This window comes from Pipistrellus hanaki, assembly GCF_964339955.1.
Source record: "Pipistrellus hanaki genome assembly, chromosome: 3".
NCBI lineage: Eukaryota > Metazoa > Chordata > Mammalia > Chiroptera > Vespertilionidae > Pipistrellus > Pipistrellus hanaki.
This window is the reverse complement of record NC_140505.1, coordinates 60,098,574-60,117,420: the sequence shown is the minus strand read 5'-3', so window position 1 is coordinate 60,117,420 and position 18,847 is coordinate 60,098,574. Positions and strand designations below refer to the sequence as shown.

The 18,847-nt window shown below is 33.9% G+C and overlaps 1 pseudogene across 1 annotated transcript; it reads left to right on the top strand.

Annotated features, from left to right (window-relative positions):
- Window positions 1–2,257: 2,257 nt before the first annotated feature.
- LOC311618801 (large ribosomal subunit protein eL39-like) lies at window positions 2,258–2,412 on the top strand (annotated as a pseudogene). Its single transcript has one exon. The product of its transcript is annotated as a large ribosomal subunit protein eL39-like (transcript).
- Window positions 2,413–18,847: the final 16,435 nt, after the last annotated feature.

Below are 18,847 nucleotides of genomic sequence, written 5' to 3'. Positions count from 1 at the left end.
CCATTTAGATGCATGATAAATGTAGACAAAATTTTAAAAAGAAGCAGAATACCAATAACAAAGGATGTTTTCAGATGAAAAGTGATTGAGACGAATGCGAAAATATGAAAGAAAAATGGCAGTATTTAAATCTGCTTTTGCCATGTACTGCATGCTGTAATTTGATAGTTTTGTATCATATGACATATATTTTATTATTTATTTATTTGTTTATTTATTTATTTATTTATTTATTCATGTGTTTATAATCCTTCCCTGAGGATCTTTCTCCCATTGCTTTCCAGAGAGAGTGGAAGGGTAGGATGGGAAAATAGAGAGAGAAAAAGAGAAAAAGAGAGAAGGATGTGAGAGAGAAATATTGATTGGCCACCTCCCACAAATGCCCTGAAAAGGGCAGGGAGAGAACCCACAATCGAGCTATATGCCCTTGCCCTAGAATTAAACCTGTTACCCTTTGGTGCAGGGGAAATGCTCTAACCATTGAGAAGCACTGGCAGGGATCATATGGCATTTTAAAGATAGGTAACATTTATCAAAAATAACTGTCTTTTTAGATAAACATTTTAAGAAACTCTACTAAAAATTTTTAGGCATTTTGAAAGTGTTCATTTATTTAATCTAGTAACACATTTTTGAAACTAGAATATAATAAGTATATTTTTGCTCTATATTTAATATTTAATCTTTTAACCTTCTCTCTCTCCCTTGAACTAAAGCACACATATAAATAAATAAATATAAACAATAATTTTATATACCAAAGTTATAGAAATAGTTGTTGCATTTTTATTTATTTTTTATTTTATTTTTTAAAATATATTTTATTGAATTTTTACAGAGAGGAAGAGAGAGGGATAGAGAGTTAGATGAGAGATGTTTCTTTAGGGTTGATTTATGGAGATTTATATTGTACCTTCTATTAGTCCACCTTTCCCTGTTTATGTTTCTCATTAGTAAACAGAGCCAAATATTAACACTACAATTATTGAAATTTCTTTTGAGAGCCAAATTTTTTAAACTTAAACTCATCGATGAGAGAGAATCATAGATCAGCTGCCTCTTGCACACCCTCTACCGGGGATGTGCCAGTAACCAAGGTACATGCCCTTTCAGCCTGCAGGCCGACGCTCTATCCACTGAGCCAAACCGGTCCCAGCAGTTGTTGTATTTTTAAATTTGTCTAAAGGAAAAAAAACAAATTCCCCAAAGTCTGAACAGACATTTAAGCAAAGATATATAAGATTTAATAAAGAAATTGTATTTCAACGTAATGTTCCTTAGGGAAATGCTGACTAAAATAAGAAATTAACATTACATACCTATTAAAATGGCTATAAACACTATATATGCTAACTATTGGTGAGGGTATGAAACCATAGAAACTCTCATTTATTGCAGGTGAAGTTGCAAATTGATATAGTCATTTTGAAAGACACTTTGGCAGGATTTTATCAAATTAAACAATGACATACCATATGACTTAGCATTTATGCTTCTAAGTATTTATCCAACTGATCTGAAAAGATATTACCACATAAAACTTTGTGTATCAATATTTATTTATACTCAATAAAACTACAGCCAAAACCGTTTTTGGCTCAGTGGTAGAGCATCGGTCTGCGGACTGAAAGGTCCCAGGTTCGATTCAGGCCAAGGGCATACATTGGTTGCAGGCACATCCCCTGTAGGGGGTGTGCAAGAGGCAGCTGGTCGATGTTTCTCTCTCATCGACATTTCTAGCTCTCTATCCCTCTCTCCTCCTCTCTGTAAAAAATCAATAAAATATATTTAAAAAAAAAACTACAAGGACTCAAAATGTTCTTCAATAGGTAAAAAGATTAAAAACAAAACAAAACTATAGTACAATATACAGTGGAATATTATTCAATGATTAAAAGAGGTGAGTTATTTTTTCACAGAAAAACATTGATGAATCTAAAACACAACTTACTAAGTAATAGAAACCACACCTAAAAGGCTATATACTGTTTACTTGCTATTCTGGAAAGGCAAGAATATATGAATAGAAAACAGAACAGTTTTGCCAGTCTTGGGAAAGAGTAGTATTTGACCAGGGAGAGAATTGAAAAAACCTTCGAACCCTGGAACTAATCTGTATAGTATATAATAGTAGATACATGAGGCTATGTATTTGCCAAAACTAAATCAAATTACAATATATACTGTAAACTTTAATAATCATAATTTTTAGCTCTTTCTCCACCATTGAGGTGTATGCATTTGATTCTCCTTTGCCATGTCTTCCCACAAAACTTTTAGGACCAAGAGGTTCCTAGCCAAGAAGCAAAAGCAGAATCAGTCCATTGCCCAAAGGATTTGGATACAACTGGTAATAAAATCAGGTACCACTCAAAGAGGAGACACTGGAGAAGAACCAAACTGTGTCTATGAGGAATCGCACATGTGAGATGGCTCACATATTTATGCTGTGTCCAGGTTTCCTTTACCATTAAATAAATATCACTAATGTCTGGACAGTTGGGCATTTTAATTGGGAAATTATTGGACTCATGATTTTTCTCTCTTGATTTTTTTTTTCCTACAGTAGTAGGTTGGTTTAGTAATAAATGTGTGAGACCTTTAAAAAATAATAATAATACTTTTTTTAAAAAAAAGAGTAGAGAATCTTAGAATAAACTGCATAATGACAGATGCATTTATCTGTATACTCTTATGTACATCATATTCTCACTAGAGAGCTTCTGTAAAAGCTGTGCTAACTTGAATGTTTTTGGAAAAAGATGGTTGAGTAAAAACTAAAAAACTAAAAACTGTTACCAGAAGCCAGTTTCAGCATCTCATAATTGCAAGAGTTTCATAGAAAGGTTGATGGAGCTTGGGGACTCAATAAGGGCTGAGTCACATATGTTATCACCTGTTGGGAATGGCTAAAGGCATTTCCCCAAACCTGAAAAGGATGAGTGCTTGCTGCCAGACAGCTCAGGGCATCTTAATCTACATGTTATTGCCTCATGTCAGCGGAACACCTGAAAAGCCAAGGACAATCCCCCAATATGACCATGGATTCTGTACAAAACCCTACTCTTTGAAGTGTATATCTCCACTTTGCCTTCGGACAAATTGTGTTAATAAAAACCAAGGAGTCCTAAAACAAGGAAAACTTAGTTTCTTCAGCCAAGCTCCTCTGCCTGCCCCGAAATGCTTTTCAAAATTATGTTTTGTCTCTGGACTCTTATTTAATCTACGCACAGCCCCTTCTCCAGATTCCAGAACCATTCTACATGCCAGAACAAGACCACCGGCACTAAATGGAGGCCAATGTCCAGTAAACTGAACATAAATATTGTACTCTAGTTGCTAAAGTTGTTGATGTTGATTTATTAAGATATAAATTAGCAATTCTGAAATTGCTGTACATATATAATGCTATTGAAAAAGTAAGTAAGTGGATAGAGGATAGTGGAAGGCAACTGTATCATTGTCTTAAAAGAGATAACACATAAGGGAGGAGGAGAGTTGAGTATGAACCATGTGGTAATGGATTAGAGTTTGAGACATCAAGATGAACTCCAGCAAAAGATCCAACCACCTTAGCCCAGTCCAAATACTGACTCACACAACTGTGAACAAATAAAATGCTTTTTGTCTTAAGAAAAGAAAAGAAAAAAAGAACTCATGCTATATATATATATATATATATATATATATATATATATATATATATATATAAATACATTAATAGTTATTGATATGTGTATATACAAAGGTTCTGGAAACAGTGACACCAGTAGAAATGAACATATCCAACAATTAGAACTCAATTTGTAAGTACATTCTCCTATGAAAGAAACTACAACTTATAGGATAGATTGATTATTCCAGGGCTGGACAACAAATATGCAGGATAAAGTTGGAGTGTCTTCTTGTCCAAAAAGTAAGGGAATTCTCAGATATGAACATGTTAAATGAGAATGTCAAAGGATGAGAAAGCCATCTGACAGAGCTCCCAATGGCTAAAACTGGAGCAATTTGAGCACCAAAATAAATTACATTGTATTGGATTATAATTATAAATTGAATATCCATCATAAAATAAATACCCAAATTATAAAATGAATGTTCATAAGTTTTTATTAATATCAATAAGTGATTGAATAATTTAATAGAGAAGAGACAAACATGTTTTATGGAAATACCAATAATACATTTAGCTACTTTTCCCCAAAAGAGTTTTTAAACTAGGATGATATTTAAGGTATGTCCTGAATTATACAAAGGGGATAGATCCATTGTACAACCCCATCAATAAGTTATTGTATAAGTTCTCCCTGGATATTGGGCATAACATTAGGAGAGGCAGCTCCATAAAATAGATTATCATTTACAGAAAGGGAGATAGTTGCAAGCCATAAGAGTATAAAAAATAAAAATCTTTGTCATTAGGTAGAATCTCTTTTGGCAGCACACCAGAATATCAGCTAATTCTTATGGGTTTTATTTTTACAGTTACTAGTATAAGTCTTTCTCCTGGATTAGAATTGTAGGTGAATTGATGGGTTTGTCAGAAATTTTTTAGGTCCTGATTTCATTCTTATTTAGTTAACTGTTCAAAAATATGAATATAGTAGAAGTCCAGTGCACAAAATTTGTGCACTGGTGGGGGGGGTGCCCCTCAGCCCAGCCTGTACCCTCTCTAATCTGGGGCCCTTTGGGGGATATCCAAATGCTGGTTTAGGCCCAATCTCTGTATGATGGGGAACTAAACCAGCAGTCAGACATCCCCCAAGGAGTCCCAGATTGGAGAAGGTGTAGGGTAGACTGAGGGAACACCCCCTTGCACGAATTTCGTGCACTGGGCCTCTAGTATAATATAATAATACATATCAGTATTTTATTGTAGAAGTATTATATATGTGAAATATATACAGTGTCTTTTACTATTCAATGTCAAACTTTTATCTATTTTTTGCTTTTATTAATGATTGATTTTCTAATACCTTGTTTGAGATTTGAAATTAACATACATAGATTTATTCACATTTATTCTATAGCAGAATACCTTCTGGAAAATCAAATATAATTTTTTCCAATACAGTTCTCTAGGAAATAACACTGTATATTACTTATTCACTGAATAATACATATAATAGTTTCAACATGATATATTTAAAATAATTTAAGGAGAAAAGCAGAAAATTTTAATATATTATAAAACAATAGCTTTCTTGTTTTGAAAAAGGTCTACACATTTTCTAGTTTATGCTATTCCAATTGTTTTTTAAAATATTTTCTTCATAAACAGATAAATTATTATCAAAATATTTTCTTCATAAACAGGTAAATTATTATCAAATTATTATAAATTATTAGAGTCAGCTATATTACAGGAAATTATAGTGTAACATGTAATGTGAATTTAATAATATTATAAGGAAACAGGCCTTGGGTCACTTAAGTGGTGTGGAATCTCTAGTGTCATCAAAATGCTAACACAATTCAGTAGGTATTTGACCTTCTGTACTCATGCAGCACAATTACTGAACTTCTGCATGATGGATTGTTACATTTTTATTTATTTATCTAAACATGAATTTACCTCATAGTTCATTGACTTTAAAAATAATTTTGATGCCAATTTACTGAAAATTTAGTGTCACACTGGTACTTTATTATCAATCTCAGGAACTTAATTGGAACCCCAGTGGACAAGATTGAAGGTTTTGAATATCTTATAGGAAGAGATCAATTGCATGAACATATTCATGACAGCCTTCTTGCTTTTTACTTTTTATATCATCACACTATTATAGTGTGTGTGTGTGTGTGTGTGTGTGTATGTGTGTGTGTATATATATATATATATATATACATATATCCTGTGTCCCCGAAAATAAGACAGTGCCTTATATTAATTTTTTCTCCCAAAGTTGGGCTAGGTCTTATTTTCAGGGGATGTCTTATCTTTCCATGTGCTAGGTCTTATTTTCGGAGGATGTCTTATTTTCGGGGAAACACCGTATATATAATTTTTACCAAAGAATCATTTCAAAATGACTTAATAAGAGAAGCAATGTGAAATAACTTTCTTATAGTAAATTGGATTTCATATCATAGTTTAATAGCATAAAATAAAGTTTCAGGATAAACATATACATATACATAATCTGGCCACTCATGGTGAGGGGATATGGGAGATTGGCTAGCCTTCCTGCTGGTCAAACTCCTGGTCAAGGGTGCAATTTGCATATTAGCTTTTTATTATATAGGATATACACTGAGTGGCCAGATTATTATGCGTTCAGAGATCATAAAAATCTGGCCACTCAGTGTGTGTGTGTGCGTGTGTGTGTGTGTGTGTGTGTGTGTGTGTGTATAATGTCAAATTGGTTCTGAAATTCAATTTTCTTAAAATATTTGAGTACTAATTGTCCAAGAACAAGAATGTTCTGTTGCTTTTGGTAAAAAGAAAATATAATTGTAGCTTTATATTTATCACATGTGTCTCAACCTTTTACATTTAAAATAATAGTAAGGGTACCTTCAAATATCGTTGAACAAGTAATATGCCATGCAACGTGGGCTAAGCACTTTACATGCCTTTCTGTCATTTAAGCCTCTCGAGTATAACATCGGAGACAGCTACACTGTTGGGAAGTTAAGTAATGTAATGGAAGTTTCACAGCTGACAAATGGCTTATTTGAAAACTGAGTGGTTTTCTCTGAACTTGAAGTGCATTGCTCTTACCCATTGTTACTTAATAATTACTAACTAAATATCTATGAATAGAAATATAAAATCACGTATTGGGGAATTTTAAATAAAAAACAAGACAAAGTTCTAATTGATTTTGTGTTTTGAACAGATGGATTTGCATAAAAAATAACACATTTCTTCTTTTCACAGATGCAATTCTAGAAATTATATATGTACATTTTTTAAAAAGGGGGCATAATGTTAAGTATAATTTAAAATTTTGGAGTAAACATTTAATCTTGTAAATTATCAAATTGTATACATTTTAATTTCAAAATTTTATAATAGCTTTGTTTATAAAAGTGAGATAAATAGCATAAGATATTTTACCTTCTGACTAAAAAATGGGAAGTATAGGGGAAAAAATAAATGTCCTGGAGTACAAAATCAAAAATTCTTGGGACTTTTAGCAAATAAAAACTGCTAACTTGGTTGTGGTTTGTTTTATGCAGAAAAGGATTATAATTCATATCATTACAAATTATTTTGAATAGTAATAGACTCTTTAGACATAGAGCTTCTGAAGAGTAAGCTGAATATATACTTTTCCCCTGACAATAGCTCAGTGGATAGAAAAGTTAGATTATTCTCAATTATCATATCAAGTAATTTACTAGGAATATATCTTTCCTTTTTATTTATAGCAGCAGGTTAGCAGTTTAACTTTCTGTGTTTTCAGTTACCCAGGGTCAACTACAGTACAAAAATATTAAATGAAAAATTCCAGAAATAAACAACACATGTTTTAAATTGTTGACTTCAGAATGGAGTGATAAAATCTTGCCCTGTCTGCTCTGGGCTGCCCGGAATGTGAATCCTCCCTTTGTCTAGCATATTCATACTGTATACATGACTCACCCGTTAGTGACTTAACCCTCTCAGTTGTCAGATCAACTGTCACAGTATGAGAGTGCTTGTATTCAAGTGACCCTTATTTACTTGACAATGGCCACAAAGCACAACAATAGTTTAAACTTTATGATAGATATGCGTGTATAAGTAAGAACATTGTATATATAGAGAGTTTAGTACTTCACCTGCAGTTTTAGGCATCCACTAGACATCTTGAAATATATGTTCACAAATAAGGAAGCAGGGACCACTGTACTCCATGAATAAAGGCAAGAATAGTCATTTATAAGAGAGAGGAATAAGAATCAGGGGGTGTAGCTGAAGGTCCATCCAAGAATACTGGCCACTGGGAATACTTCAGGGCCTTTATCAGTAATTTTTTTTTAATATGTTGTGTTTTTTTTTTTTTTATTATTGATTTCAGAGAGAAAGGGAGATGGAGAGAGAGATAGAAACATCACTAATAGAAGAGAATCACTGATTGGCTGCTTCCTGCACAACTTCCCACCTGCACTGGGGATTGAGCTTGCAGCCCAGTCATGTGCCCTTGGTCAGAATCAAACCTGGGACTCCCCAGTCTGCAAGCCAAGTCTCTATCCACTGAGCCAAACCAGACAGCGCAGTGAGAGTTTTAAGTAGCGGTCTTCCCCCTGGAAATTCTATAAGGACAGAAAGACAGGATTTTTGTTGCATAGTGATTAGATGTAATATGAAAAACTGCTCTATAAAGAGAATGTGAAATACGAATTATTCTTCAGTTAATGGGTCATTAGCTGCCGTGTTTTTTTCTTTTTTCTTTTTTTTTTTTTTTCTTTACTGTCCATTTCTTTCCTTTAAAAAAGTATTTTTATTGATTTCACAGAGGAAGGGAGAGGGAGAGAGAGATAGAAACATCAATGATAAGAGAGAATCATTGATTGACTGCCTCCTGAAGGGATCATTGATTGATCCCTTCTAGAGATCAAATATTCAGCCCTGGCACATGCCCTTGACTGGAATCAAACCCAGTACCCTTTAGTCTTCAGATGGTCTATCCACTGAGCCAAATCAGCTATGGCTAGTCTTCATTTCTTTCCTTGTGTTTCCTTCTCTCTCTCTCTCTCTCTCTCTCTCTCTCTCTCTCTCTCTCTCTCACCCTCACTATTTTAGTATTACCTTTAGACTGGCTTTTGTATAAAAATTCATGTTGTTCATTAGATATGAATTTCTGTGCATTGACGAATTGATTAATCAAGAATATAAATGAAGGAACTTATGTTAATTATATGTCCAAGGTAATGTCAGAATTGCCCCATTTGAGTAAAAAGTCAATCATAATTTTTTACCATAGTGGACATTATTGAGTTAAATTCCTCTCTTTATCCTCCAAAGACAGATACTGTACAGTGAGATAATGATGACATCATCATTCAAAAATTGGTGACTATATATATTCCTGCACAGGGCTAGGGAAGAAGGGGTGTCCCTCAGCCCAGCATGCCCCCTCTCCAATCTGGGAACCCTCAGGGGCAGTCAGACATGTCTCTCACAATCCAGGACTGCTGGCTGCCAACTGCTCACCTGTCTGACTTTCTGATTGTCCCTAACCACTTCTGCCTGCCAGCCTGATCACAACCTAACTACTCCCCTGCCAGCCTGATTGATGCCTAACTGCTCCCCTGCCAGACTGTTTGTCCCTAACTGCTCTCCCCTGCAGGCCAGGTCCCCCCAACTGCTCTCCCCTGCAGGCCTGGTTCCCCCCCCCCCCCAACTGCCTTTCCCTGCAGGTTTGGTCACCCCAAACTTCCCTCCTCTGCCAGCCTGGTCACCCCTAACTGCCCTTCCCTGCAGGCTTGATCACCCCCAAGTGCCTTCCCTTGAAGGTCTGGTCCCTTTCAAATTCCCTCCCCTGCTGGCCAACTTGTGCCCACAGGGAGGCAGGATCTTTGACCACATGGGAGCAGTCATCTTGTGTGTTGGAGTGAAGGTCAATCTGCATATTACTCTTCTATTAGATAGGATAGAGCACATATGTCAAACACAAGGCCCGCGGTCCAAATCCAGCCCGCCAGGCCTTGCAATGTGGCCCGCACCGCGCTGTCATCACTGCACTCTGCTGTCAGTTTATGACATTGTCAGTTTATGACTGTTCAGTAAACCATTCGGCCCCCGATTTAGGCTGGATTTTAGATTTTGGCCCCTTCTCTGACTGAGTTGGACACCCCTAGGATAGAGGCTTGGTGCATGGGTGGGGCCAGCTGGTTTGCCCTAAAGGGTGTCTCAGATGAGGGTAAGTGTTGCCTTGGGGCATGGGGTGGCCTGGGTGAGGGGCCTGTGGTGGTTTGCAAGCTGGCCACACACCCAGGCGACCCAAGTGGAGACCCTGGTATCTGGGGTTTATTTATCTTCTATAATTGAAACTTTGTAGCCTGGAGTGGAGCCAAGTCTCCTGCTTGCTCCGTGGCTGTTGCTATTTCTGTTGGAATTTATTTAACTTCTATAATTGAAACTTTGTACCCTTGTGTGGAGACCTGGGCCTACGAGGGTGTGTGGAAAGCTTGGCTTCCTCCATTGCCAGGGAAACCTCCTTCCTGATCACTCAGTGGCTGCAGCAATCTTGGTTGGGGTTAATTTGATTACTCGCTCTGATTGGCTGTGGGAATGATTGGTGGGTGTGGCTTGCGGGTATAGCGGAGTGATGGTTAATATGCATATTACTCTTTTATTAGATAGTATATTTAAGTATTATAAAAATAATTATGTAAAATTACTGATTTTAATTAATATATATCGATAGTAGTGTTAAATTCTGTAAAGAAACATTTTATAATGTATTTTAGTATACACATTGAACGATTGAACTCAAGTTTTAAGAAATATTTATAAGTATGATTGCAAAGCCTTTATTTGTTCATTTTTTTCATGATAGATATATTTCATTTATGTAGATTATTTTTTTCTCAATACAGCTCTTATAAATATATATATATATTTATATATATATATATATATAATTTATTTATTTCAGAAAGGAAGGAAGAGGGAGAGACAGATAGAAATATCATTAATGAGAGAGAATCATTGATAGGCAGCCTCTTGCATGTCTAACACTGAAGATCAAGCCCATAATCCAGGCATGTGCTCTGACTGGGAATTGAACTGTAACCTCCTGGTTCATAGTTCGACGCTCACTCCTTAGTGCCAGGGGTCCTCAAACTTTTTAAAGTGGGGGCCAGATCACGGTCCCTCAGAGAGCTGGAGGGCCGGACTATATGAACTACTAATTCCTACTGTAACACCTTGGCTGCGCTCACTGCCCAAAAAACCTGGCGGGCAGGATCAAACTCCCCTGGGGGCTGCATGTGGCCCGCGGGCCGTAGTTTGAAGACCCCTGCATGCAGGCAGGGATCAATACAGCTCTTTTTAATAAGTACAAGATGTAAAATACATTTCCAACGTTAACAAATGAGATCTTTAATTTTAATCATAATTTCAAAATAAAGTGGGTTCATACATCAGCAAGAGGAGTTCTTCAGTGGAATAAAGTTAGTACATACTCTAAAATTAGTTTTTGCTTGAATGTAATTCTGGAAAAATAAATTGTAATTATAAATTACTTTTCTTTAAACATAACTGAATTTAGTAGTTAGAAATAAACCTATTTTCTATATCTTATATCTATAACATTTTTAAAAACTTAATATTCTTCTCTAAATAAAAAAGCATATATAAGTCTTCTACTACTGTACTTGCTAATGATAAATGGCAGATATTCCACCCTGGCAAAGGGCTATTTTAAGTTAAAGGCACTTGAAAAACAGCAATTAAAGAGAAAAACCAAACAAACAAACGAAAAAAACAAAACTCTGATTCTTCAAAGCTAGAAATGAAATTCCCTTGTGAAAAAACATTTTCAGCTGAAACCGGTTTGGCTCAGTGGATAGAGCATCAGCCTGTGGACTGAAGGGTCCCAGGTTTGTTTCTGGTCAAGGGCATGTACCTTGGTTGTGGGCACATCCCCAGTAGGGGGTGTGCAAGAGGCAGTTGATTGATGATTCTCTCTCATTGATGTTTCTAACTCTCTATCCCTCTCTCTTCCTCTCTGTAAAAAAATCAACAAAATATATAAAAACAAAAACATCTTCAATTCTCAGAACTAGCAGTCTTATTAGGGACAAGAAGTTGACACCAAGGACATTTTATACAAAGAATCTTATAATAACAAAATTTATTAAAAATAATTCTTATACCCTTTAGCCTCCCAACAGATAGTTAAATTACTTTTCCATGATGATCTGTCTTTGTTCAAGCTACTGTAAAAGCATATAGGTTCCACCATTTCTTTGTGTCTTCATTCCTTAAGAGGGCTCCATGCAAAACTTACATGAATATGTATGTTTTTTCTACTTTAATCTGTCTTATGTCAATTTAATTCTCACACCCAGCTGAAAAAAAGGTAGAGATGAAGTGTTGCCTATGCTACATCAATAAGCTATTATTTTGTTATTGTTAATAATTTCCTGATTTTAAAAAATCTTCAATGTTGGGGAAACTGATATTTAGTTGAAGTTTACACTATACTGACGTGTTGGAAAAAATAGCATTTTATATCACCATATTTATAGAATCTTTATGGGGAAAATTTAAAAAAATCCTCAAAACATGTGCACACATGTTGAAATATTTAAGGCTTTTAAAGGTTTATAAAAGGTAACCTTCATCCTCATAAAGTTAGAAATCATTATGTAAAGGGATTAGGAGTAAATAAGGAATGGTGTGGAACCAGATTTTAATCACAAAACTAGTGTAAAACTTTTCTATTTTACCTTGCAAGAATTTTAATTACTCATATTTCATAATCTTCTATATTTTCATGTTTAGAATAATGTCAATACTTATATTGATACACTAATCTAATAAGAAAGTTAAGGCAAAGTTATAATCAAAAGGTTACTTTTATCTTAAAGTTTCTATTATATCATTTCTAGCACACACATTCAGCCAATTTTTTGTTAGGATATACAAATATAATTTTGAATAAATACACAATTTTAATTTTAGTCACATTTACATATAGCAAAAGATACACTAAAATAATAATAAGAAATTCTATAAATTTTTATGCAATCATTGTTAGAGAAAAATTCTATCATTTTATATCACAGAGATAACAACTCATGATTTTTTGGGGCAGCTACAAATTGCCAGCATAGTATTTACCGTTGAATATGTGTGTGACTATATATCTGTCTGATAGAAAATCTAAATATTCGACATACTTAAAGATTTATATGTATAATTAATTATTAGAGTGCTTTTTCTTTATTTTGTATTCCAGAATTTTAATTAAGCTGAAAACTTAACACTAGAAGATATATAGTACCCAAGAAAATAAACAAGGACTTTTTAATACTACAAAGACATTTTAAGAATGCTTGCTAGTACTGTTATTATTTACATTAAAAAATTCAAACTATTTTTAAAATGATTTTGGGCCAACATTATCAATACTATTATAGAGCTAAACTCATTTGTATTCTTTAAGTGAAGATTTTAAGGGGGTGAGAGCTTGATTTGGGGGTAGGGATGTTAGGGGAGAAGTCAATGGGAGAAAAAGGAGACTCATGTAATACTTTAAACAGTATTTTTTTAATTTGAAATAATTTTATATTTGAAGAATATAAAGCTATAAAGGTTAAATAATGAATCTTTATATAACTTTTACCCAGTTTCCCATAGTTATTATTTGATATAACCCGAATACATTGATCAAAATGAAGAAAACTGTTTGCTCCATTACTATTAACTACATTTGAATCTTTGTTTTGATTTCACCAGGTTTTTACATTATAGTCCCTTATCTGTTCTAGAATCACATCAAGGGCTTCATGTTGCATTGAGGCATCAATTGTCTTTGTATCCAACTGGTCTATGAAAAACAAATTTGCTTATTTATGCAATCCTGTGTTCATGTCCATATGGACTTCTGCTTGTTTGTTAACTTTTGCATTATCATCCAATACTATGTTATTTATTATTTGCTCAAATTCATTTATAATTGATCATTGGGTGCTTGCTGTGTAGTATGGCAACTGAGTGCCTTTTACATGTTCCACTTTCTTCATTTTTTGAGCAATTCTTAATTTCCCCCCAACTATACTGAGGTATTCTTGACAAATAATTATTGTATATATTTTATGTGTAGAACATAATAAATTGAGCACATTTTCTCATTTCTAATATGACAAAATGCTCCTGGATAATCTTACGTTTTCCCTACCCAGCCTAGAACACTCATTTATTGAAAGGTCAACTTTTATCTTTTTAGCTTATGCATTTTGAGCATAATTTCAAAAAAAAAGTGAAATATAATAAAACCTATGAATATGTACTACTCAATGAATATTAAGTTGAGTTAATTAATAGGAGAATATCTTCTGTAACAGAAAAATTATGAAGATACTTTGTTTATTAAAAATAATATAAATGAGTGAGAACACAACTAATAGAGTTCAAATTTTGCTAGTTTTTGCAATAAAAATTGTTAACCAAGTTATTTTTTTAAGAATAGGAATAGCCAAAACCAGTTTGGCTCAGTAGTAGAGCGTCGGTCTGGGGACTGAAGGATCCCGGGTTCAATTCTGGTCAAGGGCATGTACATTGGTTGTGGGCACATCCCCGGTAGGGGGTGTGCAAGAGGCAGCTGGTCAATGTTTCTCTCTCATTGACGTTTCTAGCTCTCTATCTCCCTTTCTCTCTGTAAAAAATCAATAAAATATATTTTAAAAATGTAACTTTAAAGAATAGGAATAATTCTAGTAATATTACTGATGACATATAATGTAACAAAATGACAATGGCATTGAAAAATCTGTTTTGACAAAATAGATGAATATTACATAGTATGTAAATAACTTATTTGGACTGTAGGTTATATTATACACCAATTAGTGAAATAATGTCCCCAAGAGGACAGATACTTTTGCATTACTATGAATCAATTATTAAATTTTTACTCAACAAATATGTGGTAAGACTTTGATACATGTCTGGGACTATGTTGTAAACTGAGGACCTTACAAACAAACAAGCCATACACCTCCTTTACATAGAACTTAAATGTATTGTGTCAAGGAGTCATAAAATAATAATCTGAATAAATATAAAATGACAAGTGATATAAGTGAATCAGAGGAGATATGCATTTTTAAGTCAAGGAGATCAGGAAAGGTGTCAATGATAATGATTGATCTGATTTGGTATGGTTGAAAATTTCTAAGCCAATTTTAAGTGAGAGAGTTTCAAAATAACAATTGTCTATGTGGAGCATGGGAGGATTTATAGTAGTTTTTACAATAAGAGGTAAATCAGAGTATCTAGAGAAGGAAGACATAGGGTGTTAGATAAATGAAGGAGAAAGCATAGGATGTACAGGGTCTGGTCTCCATTTTAAAAACAATTGGCTTTTTAAAATTCATTTAAATCAGGATGGCATAATCAATTATCTTGAATAATCAAATGATTATATAGGTGACTACACTTTAGGAAGGTTCAGAGAAGATATAATAAAACCAGTTAACAGGCAATTGCAGTAGTCTGAGGGATAATGGGAGTTTAAACTATAGTAATGTCAAGGAGTTAGGAAGAAGTTGATAGACTATAAAGTTATATGAAAGGTGGTCTGACTTTGGTAATGGCTTTAAAATGGGAAGCTATGACATCAATGATGACTCATTTTATTGCTTCTGACAATTGGTATTATTTGTGCCATTGGGGGGGAAAAGTAAGCACTCTCAATTTATTTATTTATTAATTAAATTCTTTATTATTTAAAGTATTACATATGTCTGCTTTTTCACCCCTCTACTGTGTGTGTCTATTGGTTATGCTTATCTGCATGCATACAAGTTCTTTGGTTGATCTCTTACTGCCCAACCCTCCCCTGCCTTTCCTCCGGGATATGATGGTCTGTTTTATACTTCTGTGTCTCTAGATCTATTTTTTGTTTATCAGTTTATGTTTGTTTATCAGTTTATGTTGTTCATTATATTCCACAAATGAGTGAGATCATGTGATATTTATCTTTCTCTGACAAGCTTATTTTGCTTAGCATAATTCTCTCCAGGTTTATACATGCTGTTGCAAATGGTAAGAATTTTTTTCTTTTTTACAGCTTTGTAGTATTCCATTGTGTAGATGTACTACTGTTTTTTAACCCACTCATCTATTGATGGGCACTTAGGCTGTTTCCAAATCTTATTTTAAATTGGGCTGCTATAAACATAGGATGAATATTTTATTTCTAACTGGTGCTTCTGATTTCTTAGGATATATTCTTAAAAGTGGGATTACTGGGTCAAATGGGAGTTCTATATTTAAATTTTTGAGGTACTTTCATACAGTTTTTCACAGTGGTTGCACCAGTCTGTATTCTACCAGCAGTGCATGAGGGTTCCTTTTTCTCCACATCCTCGCCAGCACTTGTCATTTGTTGATTTGTTGATGATAGCCATTCTGACAGTTGTGTGATGGTACCTCACTGTCATTTAGATTTGCATCTCTTGAATGATTAGTGACTTTGAGCATGTTTTCATATGTCTCTTCTGCATGTCCGTTTTTGAAAAGTGTCTATTTAGGTCCTTAACCAATTTTTTAATTGGATTGTTTATTTTCCTTTTAAGTTGTATGAGTTCTATGTATATTTTGGAGATTAAATCCTTATCTGAAATAGCATTGGCAAATATGTTCTCCAATGCAGTGGGATTTCTTTATTTTGTTGATTATTTCTTTTGCTATGCAGAAGCTATTTATTTTTATGTAGTCCCATGTGCTTATTTTCTCCTTAGTTCCCATTGCCCTAGGAGCTGTATCGGTAAAGATACTGCTATGACATATGCCTGATATTTTGCTGCCCGTGGATTCTTCTAAGATTTTTATGGTTTCCTGTCTGATGTTTAAGTTCTGTATCCATTTTGAGTTTATTTTTGTGTATGGTATAAGTTTTCTGTATGGTATAATGATCTAGTTTCATTTTTTTGCATGTATCTGACAACATTTCCCAGCAACATTCATTGAAGAGACTGTCTTGACTCCATTATCTACTCATGCCTCCTTTGTCAAATGTTGATTGAATATAATGGCTTGGATTGATTTCTAGGTTCCCTGTCCTATATGATTGGTCTATATGTTCTTGTGCCAGTAGCAGGCAGTGGCTTTGTAATACAGCTTGATATCTGATATTGTGATCTCTCCAACTTTTTTCTTCTTTCTCAATATTGCTGCAGCTATTTGGGGTCTTTTATTATTTCAGCTGAATTTTTGAGAGTTTGTTCTAGGTCTTTGAAATATGCTGTTGGTATTTTAACAGGGATCACATTGAATCTATAGATTGCTTTGGGTAGTATGGACATTTTAATGATATTGATTCTACCAATCCATGAACACGGTATAATTCTTCCATTTGTTTATATCTTTCTGTATATCTTTTTTCAATATTTTGAGGTTTACCAACTACAAATCTTTTACTTCCTTAGTTAAGTTTATTCTATGTATCTTAATTTTTTGTGTGTACAATGGTAGATGGGATTTTATTTTTGGGTTCTTTTTCTGTGAGTTCCTTATTGGTATATAAAAATGCCACATATTTCTGGGTGTTAATTTTGTATCCTGCAACATTGCCAAATTCACTTATTAAGTTTAGTAGTTTTTTGATGGAGTCTTTAGAGTTTTCTATGTATAATATCATTTCATTTGTGAATAATGACAGTTTACTTCTCCTTTACTCATTTGGATGCCTTTTATTTCTTTTTCTTGTCTGATCACTATGGCTATCATTTACTGTGCTATGTCAAACAGGGGTGGTGAGAGTAGGCATCCCTGTCTTCTTCCTGTTCTTAGGGGAAATGGCTTTAGTTTTTGCCTATTGATTATGATGTTGGCTGTAGATTTTTCATATAAGGCTTTTATTATTTTGACATATGATTCCTCTATTCCCACTTTACTGAGAGTTCTTATCAAGAAACAGTCTTGGATTTTGTCAAATGCCTTTCTGCATCAATTCATATGATTATGTAATTTTTGTTTCAATTTGTTTATATGATGTATCTCATTTATTGATTTGAAGATATTGAACCATCCTTTCATCTCCAGAGTAAATCCCACTTGGTCATGCTTTATGATCTTTTTAATGTAAACCTAGATCCATTTTGCTAGAATTTTGTTGAGGATTTTAGCAGCTATGTTCATGAGGGATATTGGCCTATAATTCTATTTCTGTGTATGTGTAGTGACTTTATCTAGTTTTGAGATTAGAGTAATGCTGGCTTCATAGAAAGAGCTTGGAAATGTTCCTCTTGACTTTTTTAGGAAAAGTCTAAGTTGGATAGGTTTTATTTCTTCTTTGAAAGTTTGGCAAAACTCCCCTGTGAAGCCATCTAACCTAGGGATTTTGTTTGTTGGAAGCTTTTTGATGACTACTTCAGTTTTCTCCACAGTTATCAGCCTATTAATTTTTTTTTATTCTTCCTGATTGAGTTTTGAAAGGTCATATTTTTCTAGGAATATATCCATTTCTTCTAGGTTGACCAGTTTGTTGGGATAGAGTTGTTCACAGTATTTTTTTTAAATAATCCTTTATATTTCTGTGGGATTGGTTGTTACTTTGCTTCTTTCATTTCTGATTTTGTTTATTTGGGTCCTCTCTATTTGCTTTTTGGTGGGCTTGGCTGCAGTTTCATCAGTCTTGTTTATCCTTTCAAAATACACACTCCTGGTTTCATTGATCTTTTGTATTGCTTTATTGTCTCTATGTCATTTATTTCTGCTCTGATCTTTATTATCTCCTTCTTTCTACTCACTCTGGGCTTTCTCAAGGTAGACCAGCAATGCTATGAACTTCCCTCTCAGTACTACTTTCACTGTGTCCCATAGATTTTGGCTTGTTGTGCTTTCATTGTCATTTGTTGCTATGATGCTTTTTATTTCTTTTTTGATCTCTTTCTTTAATAACATGTTATTTAATTTCCAAGCATTTAGATTTTTGTGATTGTTTTTATTGTAGTTTATTTCTAATATTATGTCATTGTGAGCTGAGAAGATATTTGATATGCTTTCAATCTTTTTTAATTTGAAGAGATTTTGCCTGTGCCTAATATGTGGTCTATCTTTGAAAATGCCCCATGTGCACTTGATAATAATGTATATTCTGTAGCTATTGGGTAAAATCCTGAAGATGCAAATTAAATCCATCCGATTTAGTGAGTCATTTAGAATTGCTGTTTC